Source organism: Dipodomys spectabilis, unplaced genomic scaffold, assembly GCF_019054845.1.
Source record: "Dipodomys spectabilis isolate Male_0828 unplaced genomic scaffold, ASM1905484v1 ptg000024l, whole genome shotgun sequence".
Classification (NCBI taxonomy): Eukaryota; Metazoa; Chordata; class Mammalia; order Rodentia; family Heteromyidae; genus Dipodomys; species Dipodomys spectabilis.
In genome coordinates this window covers 22,940,835-22,965,905 of record NW_024870701.1, presented here as the reverse complement: position 1 = coordinate 22,965,905, position 25,071 = coordinate 22,940,835, and the positions used below count along the sequence as shown (strand labels likewise).

General features: G+C 39.7%; 1 protein-coding gene across 2 annotated transcripts in view; it reads right to left on the bottom strand.

Annotated features, from left to right (window-relative positions):
• Positions 1-25,071, bottom strand: part of Setbp1 (SET binding protein 1) — a 354,179-nt gene that overhangs the window by 78,198 nt on the left and 250,910 nt on the right. The gene's annotated exons all lie outside the window — the stretch shown is intronic.

Below are 25,071 nucleotides of genomic sequence, written 5' to 3'. Positions count from 1 at the left end.
CGAGTAGCAACAATTCTGTGAGTTTTGACATGGTCCTAAAGTGTTCTAGGTCGTACTGACATCCATAACATCATATGTGGAAACACAAGATGCTCTCAGGCCTAACAAAATGGTTTAGCAGAGGGAATTGGTTCTGGAACATGAGACTTTCAATACAATTTGTAGTAAATGCGCCTCCCTTATCACTTCTAAATCACTTAATGAAAACGTGGGTTAAAAACAGTTTTCAAAAGCTACTTTATTAGCTGGGCGCCAGTGGCTCACACTTGTAATCCTAGCTACAAAGGAGGCTGAGATCTGAGGATTGTCGTTCAAAGCCAGCCCAGGCAAGAAAGTCCATGAGACTCTTATCTCCAATGAACTACCAGAAAACTGGAAGTGGTGATGTGGCTCAAAAAGTACAGCGCTAGCCTTGAGCTGAAAAGCTGAGGGACAGCACCCAGGTCCAGAGTTCAAGACCCATGACCAACACCCCCCCCCTCACCTCCAAATAAAGCTACTTTATTATCCAGCTGAGATAACATGATCACTTGGAGACAGGAATAAACTACATGCAGGCATTAAGCATTCTGCTGTATTAAAAAATACATGTCATGAAGCCAGGTACTGGTGGCTCACGCCTCTAATCCTAACTACTCAGGAGGCTGAGCTCTGAAGATTGTGGTTCAAAGCCAGCCCAGGCAGGAAAAGTTCATGAGACTCTTAACACCAATAAATTACTCAGAAAAGGCCAAAAGTGGCGTTATGGCTCAAGTAGTAATGTTCTAGCCTTGAGCAAAACCAGCTCAGGGACAGTGCTTAGGTCTTGGGTTCAAGTGCCATGGCCAGAACAAAAATAAAATGAATAAATAAAAATAAAAATACTTGGCATAGAGCATTCAGTTCCTATGGTGATCTACATGCGTGACTTTTTAGTTCACTGATCATTGGTTTGCCTGGTATGGATAACAATGAGAAAACAATACCGTTGTGTGGTTTAGATGCTTTTCAAAACCTCATGGCAAACTTAGGAAGGGAGGGCAAAAGGAAAAAAAAAAAGTCAAACCAGAACCATGAATAAATTAATAAAAAAAGACTAGGTTTGGGGTGGGGGGTACTGTAAATGATATACTAATCACAGAATCATTCCAAATTACATATGGAAGGATGGAGCTTGGGCTCAACCTCCCTGAGATGACTTCTTCAAAAAGACAAGGTGTAGGGATGCTGGAGCTGGAAACCCGTGTCTCCCTTGCCCTGCACCTTGCCATATGCTTGCTTCTAAAGCCTTGCTTTTATGCATTTAAATGCTGCTACCATCTCTTCACCCAATTTGTATATTTTACACCTGCATAGGAAGATGTTATTGGAAGTGTCATTTATTCCAGAGCTGTGAAACCACAATAGTGATTGATTCCACTAGTAACTTCAATTCTCACAATCAGGCAATTGAATCACTTTTACTACCTTTAGCTCCACCCTACCTTTCTCAAACTTCTGCTTTATGGGGATTTTTTTTAAAATTTTTTTTTAACGCTGCCTACAATAAGCCCGCTCTGAATACAAATGCACATTTCCCACATATGTGACACTTTCAAACAGTGTGAGGAGAAAAATCCTGGAAAGACGGTGGAGAGAAGCAATTGCACACATAATACTCTGGGTTTTGTTGCTGTTGTTATTTTTTTCTGCTAATTAAAAAACAAAACATATATGCAACCTTTTTTTTTTTTCAGGCTAATCAGCTATAAAAACGAAGTGCTTCTCAAAAAAGAAAGAGTGAAAGAAAACACTAAATCTCATTGCCTTCTTTAGATATTCAAAAAACAAAACAAACAAACCAAAAATAACCAAAATGGGGAAATGTGATTTTCAGTCCTTTCTGTGTTCTATGCCATGAGGATACAGATCACAGGTGTTGCTCATGTACTACGTAAATTCAGCCAAGGCAGCCAGTAGTCTTAGGGCAAAGATGTGGCTACCATAATAAACTCTGGGTGCTCTTCTTTTCGAAAGTCTTGCTATTGCCAGAAAGATGAATTCTAAAACAACTCTATATTGTGCTCGCTGCAGATTTTATTGACAAAGGTGTCAAGTCTCACAGAACTGAAAATTGTTTCCCTTGTCATGAAATAAATAAGTAGGTTTGCTCTAGTTCTCGGTTCCATTCGATTTGCTTAGACACAAGGTGACTGTAAGCATTGATTCCATGTAAGATCAGATATAGATTTTTAAGGGAGGTTCATGCCCTGGGAGTTAGTCACCTCCTATAGTAGACTAGCTTTGTACCTGGATTCCCAGGTCCACGGAGAGAGGTTGAAAGTGAAGGCACTGGAACCTAAGGGATGATGGCAAGCGTGGGGACAAGTAGACTGGCTGCCATTTTGAGTGCTCTGTCTTAAACCCTCACAGGATGTTACAGCTGGACTGGAGGGCCTTAAGATCACCTGGCACCTTTGCTGTCAAATGTCAGTGTGTACCAGGTGTTTTTGTTTTTGTTTTTAACAGAGGTTGCTGGTCTCCTGGTCTCAGACGTTTCAGTTCAGTAGATCTAGGATAAGAGCTCTAGGATGAGAATGGGCAAATCTGAACTTTAAAGCAAGTCCACCACTAAGCCCACTGAAGCTGCAGGGGACATGTCGAATTCTTAATTTATGGACTCATATACTGAGGCCCCAGAGAATTCTGGAGAAGTCATGTAGCCTAGATATCCCACATTTCCTGCTTTTGTAGGTCCTTACTGTTTCCCTTGAACCTTGCTTTGCAGGCTTCCTACTTTCTACCCATGACATCCCCCTTCACCTAGAGATGAGGATGGTGTTTTGGAAGTTGTCAGCAGGAGCCAAGTGCCTGTGCTGCTGCTGCTGGCCTGTGATTTCCAGGCATTCAGGGAAAGTGAATAGCCTTCATACTCCAGGGGAAAATAATGCTCTGGGGGATTCCTCTCTAAGGTCCTGTTTGAAAGAAGAAATGACTGGCAGGCAGGGAAGCTGGAGCTGCTCAGAAATGGCTTGGCTTTCTCACACAGGTCTGAGTTTCCAGACAAGAGTTTACATATATGTATATATATGCATATATATATATATATATATATATATATATTTCTAAGCAGAAGAATGTGGCAGAAAGTACTTAAGAGTTACTTGATCTTTAAGGTCTCTTCTAACTTGAGAGTCTATGATCTATGAAATGTGCTTTCTTAATATATACCGTAGTAAAATTCCCTCATGCCGTATCTTACTACACCAGAGTCTGTGAAGAGATGCATATATAATAGAATAATGCTGAGTTCCATAAAAGAGTTTACTGTGGAAACTACACATTTCCTGAGTCTTATTTCAGTAATCAGTCTAAAAGATATGTGCTGACACTATAATCAAATGATGTCTAACTCACCCAGACACATTCCATTCCTGGAAATTTCTTGTTGTTTTCTTAGCACTAATCAATATCTGAGATCAAGTTATGTATTTACAGGCTTGCTTATTGTCTGGCTCTAACCAAACAAGACTAGAAGGAAGGCATCACCATTCTTTGGGACTAGGGTTACCAAAATACTCAGAATAAGGTGCACGGAAGAAAACTCTGAAGGTACTTTAGAGTTCTTTTCCTCCAAATTTACAACCCTAGAGGTTTTTTTTTTTTTTAGAAACACAAGCCAGCAATTAGGAAGGAACTAGAGTGTTTATAAATTCACAAATGAGGACCATTAATAAAGAGCCAGGATGATCATTTTTGTTTTCCACACAGTACAACTCTCCTTCCATATTCATACGTTAATTGTATCTGTAGGTTCAACCAACCACACAATGAAAATACTTCTAAAAAACTACACCTATTCTGAACACATGCATACACTTTGTGCCACTATTCTCTAAGTGTGAGAGTAGAAGAGCTGTTTGTATAACAATTATATTGTATTAGGTACAATATGCAATGCAGAAATGATGTAAAGTGTTGGAGAGAATATGCATATGTTCTATGCAAATGCTTCACTAATGTATACAAAATACTCCAGCATCCTCAGATTTTGTTATTGTAAGAGGGTCTTGGAACCCAGGCCCTTAAATGTTACAGAATGCCTGTATACATGCAGGAGATAGTGTTAACAAGAAAAAATAAAAACATTACATTGCATTAAATTGCACACAACAATTTTTCTTGAGTCTCTACTATATTTAGGTTTTCACAGAGCCTGGATCCATTTATGAGTCACTTGTGATTTTTATATCATGGACCACTTTGCTAGCTTAGGTCTGGAACATCTTCTTCCTAAATTCTCACAGCAAAACTGCCAGCTTGAGCGGATGGTCATTTGACACACACAAAGTATCACCCTGATTTCCACAGTATAACATTCTTTTTGATCTTCTCCATGACCAAAATATTACTAAACTATGTTTAACATGATGAAAGCTACGTCTGTTCAGAAATGATCACTTTATCACAACTGTAAACTGAATCTTAAACTGAGGCAAAATTTGTAATCAGCACTGCCCATGGTACGTTGAATTTTATTAAAGTACAGCAAATCTTTTGAAGTTGTTTTAGAACAAAGGGCTAGGCACATATGAAACGCTTGGAGGTAAAGTTACAAACAGACAGCTTCCAGGAATACAAGTTTCAACCACACACACATACACACACACACACACACACACACACACACACACATACACACACACCATTGAACATACTAGAGTTGACCTCTCACTCTGCAGTGGGAATTAAGTGTAGAGTCAGGGGCTTGGATCTCAATGTCCTCCACTCTGGCTAGACTTAGTTTCTAGATGAGTATACCAGCAGTGAAGGAAAGCCCCCAGGGCCTCGTAGTCACTTTACTCTGTCTGTGGAATAAATACCTTAAGTCACCAACTTGATGGAAGACAAACACCAGTACTGAAGCCAGATAGAATTGGGTTCAACTTCTGGTTCTGTCTCTTAATAGACACATGATCCTAGACAAATTATTTCCTTCTTGAGATTTAATATTCTCATCCTAAAGGATAATTCTGTCTGCATAATCTTGAAGAGATCTGGGATAATTAAAGTTATTTTATAAAAAAATGTCAAATGGTATTATATCCTAAGCTTTGAAAACAGGTTAGCTGATAAAGCAAACTCACCTCAGCCAGCAGGAGTGGGAATAACAGCCCAGCAGGGAGCATCTAGAACAGGGCTTGGTAAACACACGTCTCCTTATCTTGTCTGTAATGACTCACACAGCAAGAATGGCACACACACCCATACGTAATTCCATCTTCCTGGGAAGTAGAGGGATGAGGGTTGAGGTCTGAGATTGGCTAGGACAAGAGGAGCCTGAGAAAAGAACTAAAGCCAAAAGGGAGGGATGTGTGGATCAAATGGAAGAGACCTTGCCTAGTAAGCACAAGGCCTTAAGTTCAAGCCCCAGAATGGTGTAAATGAAGAAAGAAATAGATAGATGGATGATAAGATGTATAACAGGATGGAAGGGTAGATAGACGGATTAAGATAGATAGATAGATAGATAGATAGATAGATAGATAGATAGATAGATAGATAGATAGATAGATAGAGCAAGCTAAGTAAACTTGACATTGTCTATTGTGAACATAACAGCTTTTGGTTTGGATATTCAATTACAACGTAATTCTTCACTGTTAGATTTGTTAAATAGGCCCAATCCTACTTAGCTCTGCCCACCTCAAGCTAACAATGATAATTATGTTGGATAAAGGAGGTGAGAGATTCTAGAAGGAACCTAAGTACTAAGAAGTACTATGCTACCAGGACTTAATGCTCACTCATTTGGGATTCTGCTTATATGGGTTTTATGATGATTACTCTAAAATATAAAAGATATGAGGATATAATATGAAGATATAAAAGATATAATACAAAATGTAATAGTTTTCTTGGCAGAGGCAGACCCCCTTAAACCCAAGCTTGGTTTCCAGATTCATATTTTGGGGGGGGGGGGGGAGAGACAGAGAAGACTTTGCCTTGCAGTAATAAGCATGGTGAAGTCCTTACTGATATTCTTAAATTATAAGCCTGTCTCAATGTTTTATCAGTTGTGGCTTCTACTTTCTTTTGCAAGCTGACGAACAACAGAGTTATGTTTCCTCTTGATCTTCCCAAACTGATGTTGGCTAGTAAGTTGGATGCAGCTCTGATGGTGGTAAGATGATGGATCTGTTCGAGGAATATGGATGTTTTAGGATGCTATATAGTTAATCTCAGACTCAAGAAGCGGACTCCCTTTAGCTCAAGAGAATAGCATGCCACTGAACATTTCTGTACATGAAGACTGTACTCATTTTTTTAGAAGTAACAATTAATCAATCACTCCAGAGTAGATTACATAGCAGGTATGAAAAGGATGAAGGCCAGGAATCAGTGGCTCATGCCTGTAATCCTAGCTACTTCGGGGGCTGAGGATCAAAGTTCAAAGCCAAGCCTTAACCATCAAAAAGCTTGAAGTGGAGCTATGGCACAAGGGGTAGAGCACTAGCCTTGAGCAAAAAAAAAGCAAAAGGACCAAAGCACCAAAGCCCTGAGTTCAAGTCACAGCATAGGCATTAAAAAAAAAATAAGGATGGAAGGCCAAAATGAAGAACTCTTTGGGAGTGTCTGCTTTTGGCTGGATCAGACATGCTTGAGCTTACAGGCTGCATTGTCTCTGTGGACTCACTTGACAGGCCCTAAAATCCAACTCAGGTTATGGGATCATTCCAGGAAATGAGGTTATAACTTCTATCAGGGAAACATAAAAAAAACCGTGGCAAGCTACTAATAAATCAACACACAATTAAGGTTAAAAAGTCAATGTTCGGGAAACATCAAGGTTCGGAATTAAATCAACATATCAGGGTAATTCAAAGGCTAGTGCCTGGAAGGCAGCGTTTTATTCACAATCCAATTCGTCTATCAAGAAGATTTCCTCGCTCCTGAGCCCTGGTTCTGTGGAGTGATTTGGGACACTTGCCAGCTGCAGCCAGATTTCCCAGTTTAGGCTCATTTATGATTGTGTGTTGGTCAGGAGTTGCCACCAGAGTAAGATTGTGTTTATCTGCCATTCTCCCTCTGAAAACTCTTCATTGTTGTTGTTGATGGATTTGTTTTGCTCTTTTCCAAGGTTGTATAAGAAAGGCCCATATCCCTTCATGTCTTTCTCTATAGATATTTAAAACCAACCAAGAGCATTACCCCCAATACTCTCTTGGGATCAGAAAGACCATACATCAGAACATCCACTTTTAAGCATATCTTTGAGGGGACTCCACAATCTAGGGATTACAAGAAGCCTTTTCATATCTTGGAATTTGCCCCATATATTGAAGGATAAGGAATGGACTCAGGACTTCAGAGGGAAGAAGTCTAAGAGAAAGTAAGAGGTGTGGGGTACTGAATCACTGGAGGTTAGAAACTCTTCATTCATTACGTACATCAACTCTTTTTCTCATATTGAAGTAGTTGTACAGAAGAGTTGGCATTCAACAAAGCAGTTTACAAATACAATGCATCTTCCCCCACATTACCCCTTTCATCATCCTCCCCCATTCCTCCCAAACCACCTTTTCCTGAAATTCCTTAATTTTTTAGGATATGTACTGAATTTTATGATTGCATTCTCCCCAATTCTTCCCTTCATTTATCTGCCCTCTTCCCCTTGACTCCCTACCTCCCCCCGCCCTCGCCCCCCGCATCTTTCTGGTACGCTTTTCCTGGTGTTTATTTTATTGGACTGTGAGTTAGCTTTTCTAAGGATTTACACTGTTTGAGTTCTCTCCTGAATCTACCATATTTTGCTTAATACATTTGACACCTCAGCTCCTTTAGTTTTTACATTATGTCCCAGAATGCATTCTATTCCTCCTCTATCTCCTAGTTTACAGACATGAAAACTGTGGCTTCCATAAGTAAGGTAGTAACTTAGGGAAAAGTCAGAGAGCTAGTGAGTTACAAAATCGAGACTCAACTGCAGGTGTGTCTACTGCTTCAAGTGCTCCAGTCCCCTTGGCTGTTGTTTTAATCCCAGAGTTCCTGAGCCTGGGACAGAAACGCTTTGGGGGCAGTTACTTCCCATGAGTCAGGCTGTGTTCTATGAAGCCTTTCCTCTAACCCACCTAGCACATATGAGGCAAAGTACCATTGTCCTGACACACAGAGAAGCAAGCCATTTACTCAGTTTATTTGGCTAATAAGTGTGATTAGCTGGGCTCTAATCTAGACCTTTTCACATCTGGATTACTAGTATTTACTAATCAGACCTTCAACCAATTATTTCCTGCTTGCCCCGAACATAGCTCTGTCCTAAATTTGAAACCTAGATCATCAAGGTAGGGTCGTGAACAGATTCTGTGTCCAGACTCCACAGGCATAGCAAGGTAGATAAAGGCCTATGACTTTCTATCAGCCTAGAGTTCCTAAGTTGACACCAGAGTGTGAATAAGTTTTGTTTTAGTACTGGCTTTTTCTCTGTGGTTTTAATTATTTACTCACTCAGGTTCATTTGCTTTGGAGCTTCTTGAATGTCAGGGCTTCAGACAGCAAATGCGAGCCAAGCTTTGGCCTTTGCAGACGCCCAGGGTTAATGCTGACTACAAACAAGGGGCCTCCAAAGCCACTGTGGCTTTCTCACCAGTCCTCAGCACCTGCTTCCTGCCTCAAAACATTTCCTGGGTGTTGTGCAGAAGGGGCCTGAATACCTCAAGGAGCGCTGGTGTCTAAGTATGTACGAGTGCATGCATGTGTAAGCATTCCTCTCCCGAGTGCTTGTCTCATTCCTACTGAGTGCACCTGGACAGTCTACAGAAGGCGGCAGTAGGCAGCTTGTGAAATAATTCCTCAGTTCAGAGCAAAGAGTCCTATGATTACAGAGCATGCTTGGGCTACTACTACCTGATCTTCACCCAGTACACAACTCTGTAAGCGTCAATTCTGCCATTTTTAACTCCAAGAAACTAAAAGTACATTAGTATTTCCCTGACCATCTTCTGCAGTATAGTTAGCATTTCTTCCTTGACATATTAATGTGGATTTGGAAAAATAAAGGGCTGTGAAGTTAGCATGGTTGGGAAGAGTGACTTCTCCTCTGTAGACAGATTCACATCACTCATCCATGTGTTAAATGCCACAAGATGTCATGTAGTAATAATCATATATTTTTAGCTATTCTAGCATTTAATAAATGCAAACTGTGCTTTTGCTGAACATCTGTACAGATTTCTCGGGTGCTAGACAGTGTCAAGAATTTGTTTCAGGTTCTCAGACAGGGTCTACACATATTCAAACCAGCAACTTGATGAATAAAGAGTTACTATAGTTTTTGGATGCTTTGACTGCTGACAAGAGAACAAGTATAAATGGAACTAAAATTGGACTTGTATTTTGTGTTAATTGATGGACAAGGTAATAAAATTCAGTCCAAAGTCCATCTTGACAGAGATGGTGAATGGTAAATGGTGAACAAATGTTTTTCCAGGTGAAGAAGTTTACTGTACTTCACCAAGCAGATCCCACGAGTACTGCATGCTTATGCTCAGTTCTTACTCATGTATTTCTTTTCAGTGCAGAAGGACCCTTTTTTTGTCAGTTGTGGGAATGTTTTCACTTTGACTAATCTTTTGGTGCTTATGTGCAGAAGGACTCTTAAGGTCAGAGAAATGTAAACACTGGAGCAGAACGGAGCTTTTCTGCTTATATATAAGCGTTCCTATCTATCTATCTATCTATCTATCTATCTATCTATCTATCTATCTATCTATCTGAAGGTATTGCTGTGTGAACTCAGTTCTAACTCACTTGGCTTACATGCTTCCCTGGTGCTCTACCACTCAAACAATCCCTCCAACATAGCATTTTGCTGGTTATTTTGGAGATGGACTCTTACCGACATTTCTACCTGTGCTCAGTTTGTCTGAGCTATCCTCCAGCTATCCCTGGCTTCTTGAATATCTCGAATTACTGACCTGAGTCATCAGTGCCTGACTTCCCATCATTATCTTTGTCCCCCTTACTGATCATTATACAACTTGAGGCCATGATAATAGGGCCACATAAGCAGAAGTTAATCAACTTCTGGTCAACTTAAGATGTCAAAATGTGCCTTTGTAAGGTATGCATACAAAAGAGATAGTGCTCAAAAATTAATTTTACTTATAGTTTTTATTAGTCGCTGAGATTTGATGAGCCTTACCATGACTCATCTAGGTTTTTTTGTTTGTTTTTTGTTTTGATGGATATTTTGGAAACTGAATCTTGCAGAGTTTTCTGCTTGATCTGGCTTTAAACAGCAATCCTCTGGATCACAATGTCTTCAGCATCTCACATTCTAAGAGAGAGCCACTGGCATCTAGCTAGCAATTCCAGCTTTAAACAGAGTTACTCACAGGCCAACTTGGTATAAATCACATATTATTGTGACCCAAGTATCTTTGTTTTATTGTTTTCCTTATCTCCATGTAGCATATTTTCTATATATATGGAGTGCTTAATGAAATGACTGTGTTTGGGGGTGACACTGGTCACCTTTGTGCATTCCCTGGTATAAAGCTGGCTGATGTCTAATACGTATTTGCTTGACCACAGTCACAGGTATTTGAAATTATACTAGGAATGATGTATCTTACTCTTGAAAAGCAGCTGGAATCAATGCATATGAATTAGCAAATAGAGGTTGTCATATTATAGGTACTCAATGAATGTCATAATAATTATAACTGCTGACATTTTCTTCCATGTTTTCTGAGAATTAGGCATTATGCTAACAACTCTGTGAGCAAACACATACTGTGAAGTAGTAACTACTGTTGGACATAAGAAACCAGAGGCAGAAATTGCTTCATTCATTTGTTTCCCACTTTCTCTCTTTGTTCAGCCTCTTCCTTTGCTCAGCTTACTACCCTCCATCAAAGGGTTCCCAAACTGTTTGGCCTAAATTCTTTGGCAAATCTGCTAGGGTTGCACTCTTCAGAAATACAAGTTCTCAGCTGGCGTGGCTATAGCAATGAAAAGATAGATTGTACTTTGAGAGAGTTCAAAACCCTATCCTAAAGCATACAAAATAACCTTGTATGGAGCAGCAGACTTCCTTGATTCAAGGACAGTAGTGTATTTGGGGCATGTGCTTGCCTATTTGACTTTAGTGGACAATATTTAGGGTTTGTCCAGGTGAAACAATCCTTCAGGCCACAATAATCTGTCTGTGGCAGATCTATGCTAGCAGATAGATTCTGAAAGTATTATTTAGGTGACTCAGGAGCCCAACCACGAACAGAGGATGAGGCAGTGGAAATAGTGGTAGGCTTTGATCTTCAGTGAAATTTCACTTTTCCAAATAATCTGGAGCCTGTCCGGGGGCCTGGGTAAACTTCCTGTGGGTGCTGGGCCTTGGAATCACAGCTTCACAAAGTAGGTACTTGGTAGAGGAAGAGCAAATAGGATTTCACACATAATGTCAAATCTAAGCCCCACCCAACTAAGTATGCCTGCTTTTCTTGGGACCATCTCTTCTTTAGCAAGCTGCCAGCCGCACCAATGCCAAAAGACCCAACCTAAAGTCCATACTTTATTTGAATAAAAACGTCTCTAAAGACTGAGATTTATAACTTCACAGGAAAGGTCTGGGAGGGGAGAGAAAGCTTAAAAGAATATTTTGTGTAGAGTTATGGTACTGCCAACAGTTTGTGGGTTGGATAGGTCATTGCGTTCTGAAAGATTAGACGTAACTGAAGGTTCCCCCCTTTTTCTTCTCTTTTAATAGCAAGGAAATATAAATCCTCCCCTCATGTCAGAGCCTCAACTCTTCAGACGTTTTGTACAATTTTTCCCATTCAGGAGCATTTAACTGAAAGGAAACTGGGAAAACTTTAAGCTTTTTTTTTTTTCCTTTTTTATTTCTTCAAACCAAAAGAATTTAAAGATATCAAGTTTAGCTCTCTAATTTAATTTCTGAATTCTCCTTTTTTTTTTTTTTAATGAGAAAGAACTTTCGTGGATCTGAGGAAAAAGCACATGTTTTTGTGATTACCAGAATTCTGGTGGTTGGTATTTTGTGAAAAGGCCACAGAGCTGTACCATGAGGTAGAGAAAGCGTTCGCAGTGAACCGCCCGCCCTGACTCCCACCAAAAAGAAATGTCAGCAAGAAATCTAAGCAAAGGAGTTATTTTACTCTTCGCATAGAATGAAACACAGATTCTGAACTGTGAAAAGAAATCACAAGTGAGAAGTGTTTTGATTTTCTAAGTGTTCCAGGCCACCTCCTCCTAGCAAGCAAGCTATTCTTAGATTACAAACAAATCTTAGCTCCTGCTTTGCCCCTCCAGCACACCCTGAAAGTGAATGAGTCATTAAAACTCAATCATTCAGGTGAAATCTAGAGGAAACGGCACTGTTTGCCTACTAAGGAAGAGAAGCTTGTTAAATTATGCAGATGCATAACAAAATAGCAGGGTGGTATGGAACTACTTAAAACCATCCAGGTAAGTAAAGTCATGACCTTAGAAACCCTTATACAACAGTGTTCATCATGCTGTTTGTTTTACTCTAGTGATCTCTTTCCTAGAGTCTTTTTGAAGAATCACAGACCTGGCCGCACTTAGATTACAGCTTCTTGTGATCTTTAACAGAGGGCCCAATTGAGCCCATTGGATTTCTGCCTGACTGAAACTGTGAAATAATTGAATTGCTTTAAGCTGCTAAGTTCAAGCTGGTGCTGTGTTACAGCAGCAATGGAAAATGTATACACATTCCATTTCTTTTCATATTTATGGCTGAGGTTAGCAGATAAAATGGTACGCAAAACAGGTGGTGCTAAGTAGGACTAAACATTCTCACTGTGACAAACCAAATGGCAGGGGACAGAAATTACCACCCCTTTGATGAAAAGAACTTCGAACTCCTGCGGGTGGTGTCTACCCAAAGAACATTCATTTATCTTTAGGTGAAATTTGTATTTTTCTCACTTATCCACAAGAACTACATAATCCCACAACCTTATCTTCACCATCAAATCGAACTGTGGTCCAGCAGATTTCTGCCCCTCTGTCTATGTGTGTGCATGTTGAGAGATGGATTTAACTTCACCCTAGTGGGAGCATAATTGGGAAGGATTGCTTAAAGAAAGAGACAGTTCTATAGCAATCTGCTGTTTTGTATGTTTAGTGCTTGAATACATTATCCAAAGTAGAAATGAAAGGAAATAAACATTATTAGCAACTATACTCTGAGCAATATCCTGGGCAATCCTGTGTGTATTCTACCTTTATTTAGCTCTCAAAAGACTCTGTGCGGTAGGTATTAATAGTCTCATTTTTCAGATGAGGGAAAGAAGGATCAAAGAGACTAAGTTATCCAAGGTCATGTTACTAGTAAGTAGGAGATTTAGCAACCAAATCTACATCTAAGAGCTTGAACTCCTGGGTTTTTTTTCTTCTTCTTCCTCTACTAGTGTGCCTTAGAAGTTACAGAATTCTTAAGCCAGTGCTTCTCAAAGTGCATGCCAGGAACCCATAGTGGTTTGCAAGGATCAATCTAACCAGTAATATCAGTCAGATGTGTACTCAGCATCATCTCGAGGATCATATAATCTACAAAGAGAATGGCATGATTCTAATCTTCTAACAGCTCAAATTTGATCTGGGTGAGTCAAACATCTCTATGTAACATAAAGGTAAGTGGGACAAAACCAAACATAAATAAGCAGCAGAATAAAAGTGAATGTATTTGTTATGCCAGAGAGGCAGAAGATGCTCGTGGTTAAGAAACTATTAGACTAGATTTGGAAAACAGATGGGGAAGGAGATGTTCTACACAAAGGATGCTATGTGGCGATTTGAGCCTAAGATGAAGGGCTAATTGTGGTATTTTCTATAAAATACAGAGGAGATTTAACAGGACTAAAGCAGGGGAATAAGCTGGAAATGATCAGGAAACAGTAAGAACTGTAAGTGTAGATAATAAAGAATCTTTGAAGCTAGATGATTTTGGACTTAATGTAGTAGGAATTGGTATTTCCGCACCTGGCATCAATTATTCATTTACCTATGGTTACCTTCATGGGTGTTTCCTTAAGAATGACTACATTTTTCTCCTTCCATTTTAGTAGTGAGAAAAAAATCTTCATTTAGTTTGAGCTGTAAGGGGGAAGTGGATACAATGGACTGTGGTTCTGGTTATTATTGCCAAAAGAATCAACAAAATGAAAAATAAAGTAGAGGTGATTGCTTAAGACTAAGAAGTTGCAGCCCTGGCCTGGGGGAAGTTCAGCCCACATAAATGAAGTTTTTCTGGAGTCATAGTGGCTTCCACAGGCCAAGTGCAGCTGACATGCTGTGATTGGAAATTATGAGAAAGAGCCAACACTCATGTCCTTGGTGGTATCAGAGGAAGGCACTCAGAAACAGGACTCCTATCTGTGACAGATCCCATGGGAAAGGAAAGGTTTCCTCTAACGGTAAACTTCTACTGCAGTTGCAAAAATAATGGAATGACAGTCAAGGCAAAAAAGTATTTCTGGTAGCAAACCTTCTACGATACATGCATTGAGTATGGAAACACTAGCTGTTGTCTTCTTTGCCTGATGTACTGCAAAAAGGCTCAGCTTGGAAAAAGTGTAGACATGTCTTACTTAGGAAAGAGGACCTGTGGACTTTACAACCTCACATTAGAAATATCCACAGATATATCAGGAAGGGAAATAACCAAGTTCTAGCCTAAAATTAATAGAATAGTTGATGCCTTAAGTACTCTGTTTTTAGTGACAGCAACTCATAACATATAACTAGTTAATTTATAACTATAGCCAGGTAACCAGCCATAATTAAACTAGCTTTTGGTAGGGACTGTGTATGTGTGTGAGGGAGAGAGAGAGAGAAGGAGGGAGGGAAGAAGGGAGAGGGAGGGAGGGAGAGGGAGGGAGGGAGGGAGGGAGGGAGGGAGGGAGGAAGGGAGAGAGAAGCATTTGTAATCATACTGGCTGATTTCATTCTACATTGCTGAGGTGGACATGCGATTTCAAATTTTGGAAAACTCACTGCATCTCCCCTTGACAGAATCTGTGAAAATACATTCAACACTCAAGACTCTTAGTGGAAAAAATTGGAGAACTGTCTTTATTCCTTACTAATTTGAGTCCTTTCCAGTTACTGTCTCGAAAGTTGTAATTTTCTTGTGATTTTAGTTTCAGAGGACAGTTTGTTTTCATGTCCAATTGTTGCTGACTTTTTCTTTTAATACATTCTTCTATTTGGGTAATAACACAAAATGCAGAAGGAAGGGTTAACTCGGTACAGTCTGGGACAGAGACAACTGCAAAGGCCAGGCAACAAAAGGAAGGAGAAAGAAGAAGAAGAAGAAGGGCTGAAGGAAACATGGGTTGGTTTATCCTAGCTCCCCTGGGGAGGCTTGGTGGAAAGGCAAGTGGGAGAGTTTTAAACATGGACCAGAGACCTGAGGAATTACATACTCAATAGTGCTTGTTTCTGAGCAGTGGCATGGTAGGTGATTTTATATTTTTCCTTAAAGGCTCTTGGAAACTTTCCACATTATCTTCACTATTAGATATTTTTAACATGATAAAAGAAACAAATATTTTCCAAGTAATCATCAACCATATGCTTATAAGCAGGAAATACAATTTTATTATTGCTGTCAGATAGATAAAAAAAATAGTATTTAGCACTTAAGGGTTTTGTTATTTAGAATACAGATTGGCATGGATCTGTAGGATTACAACACATCTCCTAAAAGAATGACCATGTGTCTTTACATATGGATAGTTGCATAGGATTGGGTCATAGATTATTAAGCACTTGGTATTTTCCATGTGAAAAGGAAAATAAGCTAAGATATATATGACAGCACACACACACACACACACACACACACAGTTTTTCTAAAAACACTGGTCTTACTGGAATATAAGACAAATGGATACAAAAACCATAGTTTTCATTACAATTCCATCAGGAAGGGTGTGAGGTCTTTATAACTATTTCCCATACTTCTGAGATATAGTCCAATTTCATGACTTCCTGTATGACATGCTCTGTTGTCTTAATTCTTAGCCCATAGTCTTTTAAAGTCATATTTTTTGTAGGCTTACCAGTAGATATGTAAAGTCCCTCAATCTGTACAAAACCTTTCCTTAGAAGATTAACAGATTCAAATGTTAGCTTGAAACTTTTGTGACTAAGAACATTTTTGTTCTTCTCTGTGTTCTTGCTCCATACAGTTCTGTCTCAGGTAAGATAAAGGTTCTACATACAGAAATAGTCCCTCAGAGAAGGCTTGGCTGAGGCTGGCTTCAAAGAGCTGCTTATAAATAAAAACTAATAATAACTTGAGTAAAGACTAAATTAGCTATTCATGAGTGCCTTATTCTAGTCACCACAAGTTTACTCACTAGCAAGAATTAGGGATAAATAATAAGTCCTATTATGGACCTTATAAGATTTACAAAATATCGTGGGTCTTACTAGATGGATGTGGTGATCCATCATATTTTCCTGTGCAAAACTGGCTGGGTGCCGGGTGCTGGTGGTTCACGCCTGTCATCCTAGCTACTCAGGAGGCTGAGATCTGAAAATAGCAGTTCAAAGCCAGCCCAGGCAGAAAAGTCCATGAGACACCAATTAACCACCAGAAAACCAGAAGTGGCACTGTGGCTCAAGTGGTAGAGCTGCTGGCCTTGAGCTGAAAAGCTGAGAGACTGTGCCAAAGCCCAGAGTTCTAGCCCCACAATTGACAAGAAAAAAAAACAAAACAAAACAAAAAATAAACAACAACATTAAACTGGATGGGTGGCTTTGGCTGGTTTTTTTTTTTTCAGTATTAGAAATAAAAGATAGGGCCTAGAACATGCTAGACAAGTGCTCCACCACATCTCCTACCCTGTGACGTTGGGTTTTCATTTCTTTGTCTATCAGGTAGGAAAGCACAGCTATTTTTGGCTTTCTGCTGGGCGGAAGATCATTTGAAGATGAAATAGAAATCATGTGCTTTGAAAAAAATAACACTGTTCAAACACAAGGAGTAACTGTGATAGACTTCAGATATTTCATCAACAAGGGGTACCCCTCAGCTTCATTTTTACTCATGGCTTAGTTTTTTCTGTCTTCAGTTCTCTCCTGACAAGTGGGGAGCCAAGCAGATCCTCCTCTTGGGACTCGCCCTTCCTCTCTGCCGCCCACCCCCTTCACATATTCTTATCTAACCTGTACTAAGTCTATGTGCAAATAACCAATATCAACTTGCTTTTACAACATGGAACTTACTACTCTGTAAGGTGTTTTATGAGCTCTTTTCCCCCTTGGAATGGGTTTTTATTTCCAGCCATTAAATGTGTACATTCCTATTATTCTTTCTAATTGCTTTGTATATATGTCTGTGCCCAACCCTTGTGTCCTGATAGCTTTACAAGCTCCTGGAGGACGGATATTATTTCCTGCTACTTCCATCACTGCACCCAGCTCCTGGCACCAAGCTTAACACCTTGCAGGCTGAGGACCTTTTAACTTTGATTTATCCTTCTTTCCTGGACACCCCGCTCCCAGCAGTTCAGCCTATTACAAAGCCTTACTCGTTCAACGGCTAAACTTCTCCTCACCTCCATATCTTCACTCCTGTTGCCCATCCATCCTTGTGGTCTGCCCCTCTTCCTGTCCATTTTTACCCTTGTTGCCGGAATATTGGTTTGGGTTGTTGTTTAAAAACATATGCACCACTCTCCAAGATTTCACCCCAGAATTTTATCTTTCACTGATAATCTTGTCAACAGTTCAGATTCTGGATTCCCACTACACAAATGGTTGACCACAGCTGGCCCTAGTATGACACTTCAGTCTCTTCTTTGCCTTGCCGCCATTTCTTTTCTTGCAATGTCCCTAACTACTCTTGCAATGATGCTATTTGTTCGGTGACTGAAGAGCTCTCAATCACTTTTAAAATGAGAGTGTAATGTTCAGTAGCAGATACTTTTATTTTTAACAGGAGTGGCTCTTCCATACACATAGCTGATGACCATGGCACCATAAGAAAGAATGTTAAAATAGTCATTACCATGATCAAAAATTGCCAGGTGATCTATGGAGCAGAAAAGAAGGAGCCGTCTTAGAATCTCTTCCCTTTCTTCAGTAATGCAACTTTTCCCTATTTTATACATAGCTTTCACGGGAAGTGGAATGGAATAGTGAAAAGGACTCTAACATTGGGTTTATGATTCCAATGTTCGAGCTGCTCAGTATGTCTCAGACTTAAGACCTGCTGAAAACTGCAGTGTCACTATTTATAAGCTTTAGCAAAGATTTATTTTAGTCTAATAGGGTTTAAGTAGGGAGAAATGGAAAAAGGGAGAAACATTTCCTGTTTCCCATGCAGAAAATGGGAGTGAACAATTCTGCAGTGTCCCTTCTTAAGGGTTGACTTAACAAAAAACAAAAAACAAACAAGTCTCTTTAGAAGTTAGAAAGGTTTTCTCATACCACATAAATGTCTCACATTTTGTACCTGAAGCCCATGTGTTCCTAGAACTCACTTTCTTATTAACTCCCTATCACTTTCGTTTGGTATAAAGCCCACTAAGACTTAAATGTACGAGGCATTTCAACACACGCATGATTTTTAAACTTTCTGTTGTTTTCAGGGTCACCAAGATGTTCACACACACCCTCATCTGTCCAGCATTTCTGACCACCTTCCCTTATCTTTCCTGATTCCCTCTTACTCCATGGCTCTATTTAAGATAGGCTGTCAAGTCCATTCATCTTATCTTCTTTCTTCCGTTCTCCATGATGCTGGCCTTTTGGCAAGCCCTTGCTCAGAACACATTGCCAATCACTGACTGACCAGTCCGCTGCCTTACACGCAAACAGGTATTTTTCTCTGATTTCTCTAATTTCACTCATGTGCCGTGATTTTCCCAGGTATCTGGGGAAACATCATGGAAACATATTTGACTTGAATTAGAGAAAGAGGTATAAATCCATAATGGTTTTTTTATGAGATGCTTGGGCTTGGATACTTGGCTAAAAATGATACCTTTCAGGGTGAAGTGATTAAATGAAGGAGTCAGGGCACTTGATGGGCACTATCTAAACAAGTGAGTAGGTAACTGTAGTGCAGCAGGAAGAATGCAGGGAAAAGGCAAAATTTTCCAACACAGATTAGGAGAAGCAGACAGTGGCCAGGGAATAAAAAGTACAAGCAATAAAATAAGACTAAGTACTGTTTTCCAAATAGTTTTGAGGTATTTCACCTAAATACCTTTGCTCAGATGGTTTTCTGTGCAATTTCAACGTGTTCTCTTCCTCTTTTTTCCCCCAATTACATTCCCTTGAATTTAGTTATTTTCTTTGAGTATTACAATGGCTAGACCCCAATTCTAGCAAGTGTGCATTACTTATTACTTGTTCATTTATAAAGTGAGGGCAGGTTTACTAGTTTTCCTCCAATGATGCTTTTCCTGTCGTTGCCCACTAAAAGGCCAGCCTTTGGAAGGCATGCTATACTCAATTTCTAGCCAAGAAAGGCTCCATGTCCTATCTAACTGTGTCTGTAGAAATTATAGCTTCTCTGCACCCACACCTGGGCCTGCATAATTCCCTAGTCTCACAGAGATATAAATAAAAGCCTCTAACAGGACAGGAGGACATTTGCCAACAGTGAGAAGATTAATGGCCCAGAGACTTCATACTCCAAAGGTGAAACTGCTTGATTTCTGATGTCAGTGTTGCACAAGAGATACTCTGAGTTGAGACCTGTGTGTGTGTGTGTGTGTGTGTGTGTGTGTGTGTGTGTGTGTGTGTATGCTTTAAAAGTCTTTGTTGCCAGAAAGTTATGGGTTACAACATTTAATTTGATTAATTCTTGGTTTCCAAAAGGAAACCTTAGGAGGAACCTTGGGAGTCCCAATAAAATAAGTATGTGCAATTGTTAGGACAGGAAAGGGAAAATATGACTTCCATCAGAGCCCACAAAGATCATTTGCAGTCCCAAACATGGGTCCCCTGAGATGGCCTGGAGACCAAATTATTGTCAAAGAGATGCTTACCTTTTACAACTGCTCACAGAAAAAGAAAACATAAAGCTTAACATCTCTCCCACGGTTCACCTTTCAGGTTTTTGTTTTCTTTTCTTTTCCTCTCCCTTCCTCTCCCTGATTTTAAGCTTCTCAGTCTCAACTGTTTCAATCAATTAGGAATGTATCCTTATGTTCAAGACTTGACCTTCTTTAGGCTCAGTAGGTTAAGCAAGATGGGGTATTTATTCTATGTTACTAAGATTCTTGAACATGCTCTGTCTGTTCTCTATTAGTGCTCTATACCGTTTGTAAGATGATGCTCATTGTTTAAAACTACACAAGAAGCAAGTAATATGTCAGGTAGGAATCAGGTATGAGGAGTCTCATCTTTTCTAAAGGTGAAGTCAAAATCTAAGTGAAGTGGCTGGAGCCAAACAAGAACGGGAAGAGACCCAAAGATTAATACATGTACCAGAAGGTGGTTCTAAAACTTGACCGCACAACTCTTTCGGGGGCAATGTGGACAATAACTTGGGCAATGTTTTCTTATTGCTTATTCTCTCTGTGTGTATTTATGTAAACAAGTTCATATTCACTTTTAAATTCTTCTGGAGACTTTCTGAATCCTAGATTAGAAGATCCGGTTCAATCCTTGTAAAGTCACATTTGGGAAACTGAGAGTCGGAACAAGTGGTTAGTGTACGTATGGAGGATACAAGACTTGGACAGTACCCACAATCCCACTTACAGTGCATGGCAGCCATTATACTTAATTAAGTCTTCAGTTATTCCTATTCAGGGATCCAGAATTTAGCCTAGCTTAAGGTTATGAAGACAAGACTTCATCAGCTTTCCATTTAGGGTTCTCTTTTCTTCCAGTCTTCACATCACCTTTTTGCTTTCATTCCATTTTTCGGAACATTCTTCCCATATTTCTTCTGTATAGCTTTTGTTTGTCACATTTCATCGCATGGTTCATTCCCTCTTCTGGATGGCTGCTTGGGGAAGGTTTTTGTATTACCTTTGGCTTGGGTATCCTTTTCCTGAGGCTGAGTGACAGCAGAGACTGCCCCCCAAAATACCCCACAGTGCTGATAAGAGGAGCTGGCAAAGGGCAAGACAGAAGGCACAACAAGAGGTGGAGCAGGCCAGGCTCAAGGGAGTCCAGCTACCTATATGGCAGGATTCTGATATCTGGGGGGAGAGTTCAGGATTAATTCTCAGCATCCATTCATCATGAGGCAAATACTTAGGGACTAGGGATGGCTATTTTGCTTAACAATGGCATGCAAATTTACTCTTCTCATTGTATTTTCATTATCTGATAGGAGCCTGGACAGCAATGGTGGTAATATGTCAGTACCTGGCATCATTTTAGGCTACAGTATTATGCCAAGACTCTTTCCAAATAGTCTCAACAGGAAGAACATCATTCATCCTCGAGTCTTCTACCACCTATGGGAATTTGGCAGTTTCCCATTGAACAGGTTTGTTCTTCTGGGAACCTGCTGCATATGTGAGAGACAGCAATGCCTGGTGACAGAGAGCCTCGAATTTGGCCTGATAGAGCTCCTTCCAATTCTGAGACCAAACTTTCCCACCATTTATCCATTGCTTTTTAGCCCCAGGAAAATATGTTTTAACAAATAGATATTTAGCAGACAGTATGCTTTTAGAAAACCAGCCAAAAGAGTCACTGCCTTCTGAAAGCAAAGAATCAGAAAGAGTGAAATATGGAAAAATGAGAGAAGTCTGTATCTCCACCTCTAGGTGTGTTGTACAGGACCTCATAAGACAATGCAGACATCTGCTGAGCCAGGGAATGCAGAGTGAAGGATTTTTTTTACCCCCTGCCCAGGAAAGAGGAAATGGAGTGTGCAACTGCTGTCCTTGCTAAATGGGGTCTCTAATTCCTCTCTCCATAATGGTAATGACTTGCTTCTTCAGCTCTGATCTCAGAGAATGCTCCACGCTCTCTCTCTCTCTCTCAACTCAGCTCCTAAATCTGGTCCTCAAGAAGCTAATGAATCCCATCTATAGTTGTGCTGTATCTATTTTAGAGAAGGATAGTTCATGTAAAATTGGGTGTTCAGATGTGGAGCAAATAAATACCGACTGGGGAGGGGAAGGTAGAGGAAGTCAAGCGAGGGGATTGCAGACGCTTATTTCTAATCATGACCCTCACAATCATCCAGCAAAGCCAACAACTCCAGCTGGAGCAGAGCAGACTCTGGAAGCTCTTAATGACTCCAGTAACCGCCTCATCTCATCATCCAGTCTTTCCATGGAGCTTCACACTCTTGGGCAAGTCTCACCATTAAGGTGAATATTATTCATAAAGTCTTTACAAACTCTGACACTGAGTTCCAAGTGCTACTAAACATCTTTTTTCCCTGTTAATGCTTTTCAGAAGTAGAGGGAACATTTATATTATATACATGGAGAGGCCAAACCTTAAAAACAAGAGAAGCAGATAATCCGTCCTATTGTAGGAAGGTATTCAATAGATGTCATAGGATGTAGAAGTCACCAGCAATTATAATTCATTAATGTATTCATTAACAAACCATGCCATAAAGAGAAAGGTAAAACAGCAGTGATAACTTAGAAAACTGGCAAGAAGAACAAGAAGAAGAGAAGAAACTTGAGCTCTGGAGAAGTTTCCAAGCTGGTATTTAGCAGTGGCTGGGTCATAAGCATTTCTTCATGATTGGTTAGGGACTGAATAAAAGGATGGATTTTTTCCTTCTTAGTCTTTTCTGCGAGCATCACATGATTGCTGCACAAACACCATAGGGAGGTGCATACCTTCCAGAGGATGAATAGGAGCCTGAAAGGAAAGCCAATAGTGACACAGAGGAGTACTTGATTGGCAACCAGGATCTGTGTCCAGGCTTCTTTACTAGCTGTGTGATGAGTTTCAGTTCACTAGGTTCAGTTCTGGCTTGCTTAGAACCAAAAGGGATACTTATTTGAACCTGGACAGAAGACTCCTGATGCTTAATTTTGGAATATAAGTTGAACACCCCTAATTTGCAAGTCTGAAATCTGGAATGTTTTAAAATCTGAAACTTTTTGAGCACCAATAGGATAAAACAATTGAAAAAAAATCCTGATCATATATAAGCTTGGTTTCATGAACAAAATTATTAAAAAGTATCATACCAAATCACTGTGAGGCTATGTAGACAAAGTACATATGAAATATAAATGAATTTTGTGTTTAGACTGAGGTCTTATTCCCAAGATAGCTCATTATATAGATGGAAATATTTCCAAAACCTCCCCTAAAACATGAAATCTCAAACATTTCTAGTCCTAAGCATTTTTGATATAGGCTATTCAACATATGTCTGTTTGTTAACATTGGAGAAAGTGTATTATTTATGAAGCAATGAATTATACATAGGTTTAAGGACTGAAACACAATATCCATGAGAGTTCTGACCTTAATCCCTTGAGTGACAAATGGGCAGAGAAATCCTAAAGGACCAGGAAAACCATACCTTAGCCACATAGCACATTTCTAACAGGAGTAGGCTTAGCACCCAGTTCTGCAGACTGAATCTAGCTTTCTTTCTTGAAGTAGATATTGTTAGGATGTGAAGTCAAGCAAAATCCAGCGAATTGAGCACAGAAAGACTGCTAATTCTTCTCTTCTCTAGCCCTGGAGAATGTCCACCACTATGACAACTTATGAGCTAGTAGCAATCTGGGGCAATCATTAGGTGTGTAATCATATTTCTTTCGGTAATCTGCTGTCCTAGACATTATCTTTCATTACTCTTATTCTCACTTGCCCTACTTACCAATTCCCCAAAGTGGGGGGGAAGGAGATGAGTGAGGGACATGGGTCATGTGACAAAGGTGAAACATAGTACCCACAGTACTAGTCTTTTAAACCCAGGCTTTGGACACAGAGGGTTTCACACTACCTGGGAAAAGAGGAACACTAGATATGTTATGGTTTCTACAACTCCAGGAACGGGTTTCTACTATTCTAGTAAATACATGCTTTCTTCACAGACATCATGTTTTAACATTTATGAGACAGAAATGCAGGCATAGGTTGGCCCAAGTGTAAGGCTCCAATGACAGGAAAAAAAAATCTGAAGGGGTGATGAAGTTGTAAAAGAAATTCTGCTGAAAATCCACAAGAAGTGTTCTTGGGAACAATGAAGACTTTGAAGATCTGTGAGCCAAATTTCAATTCAGTGGACATGTTAAGAGATACAACAGCTATGTTCTGCAGGGATAGGAGGAACTGAACACCTTTCGGAGAAACCCTTTCCCTCTAGTGCAGGGAAGTGAAAAGTGTGTGAATGTGGTCAAGGCCTCGTGTTGAGGACCTGATTTCTGGCATTGTCTCAAATGCTCACGAACCAATAAATAACAATATGATCTGGGTTTATTCCATATCTTTTACCAAGGTCAAAATATGGCATCAACCCAGATGCCTCTCAGTGGATGATTGGACCAAGAAAACCTAATATATACACACAATGAAATTCTACTCATCCATCAGAAAGGATGCTATTGTGCTATTTGAAAGGAAATGGAAAGACTTGGAAAAATTACATTAAGCGAAGTAAGCCAGACCCAAAGAAACATAGGTTGCATGGTTTTCCTCATTTGTGGTGACTAGAATGTGCCTATAAATCTACAAGTAAACACATTAGATTGTAAAAATAAAAATACAATGGGACATGATAAATTATACAGATCTCTAGACAGTCGCAAAGTAAGACCAAAGAAGGATACTCATGGGAACGGATCACAAAAGCTTAATAGTTATGTGCATATGATCATATAAAATATTATTTTATAAAATGAACTCCAAAAGTGGAAATGAGACTTTCTTTGTTGCTAAGAAAAGAACAATATGATCTGGGGGCTGTGGCTCCCTGGCCAGAGAGACTTCAGTACTCCCTGATCACTGGCTTCCAATGATTTTGTGGGAGACTCACATAGGATATCACTTGAAGTGACAACATATGAAAAGTAATTCCCACTTAACTGTGGTATTCTTGGTATGTCTAATTAGTTTTAGAGGCTTTATCCAAATGGTAAACTATACCATGAGATT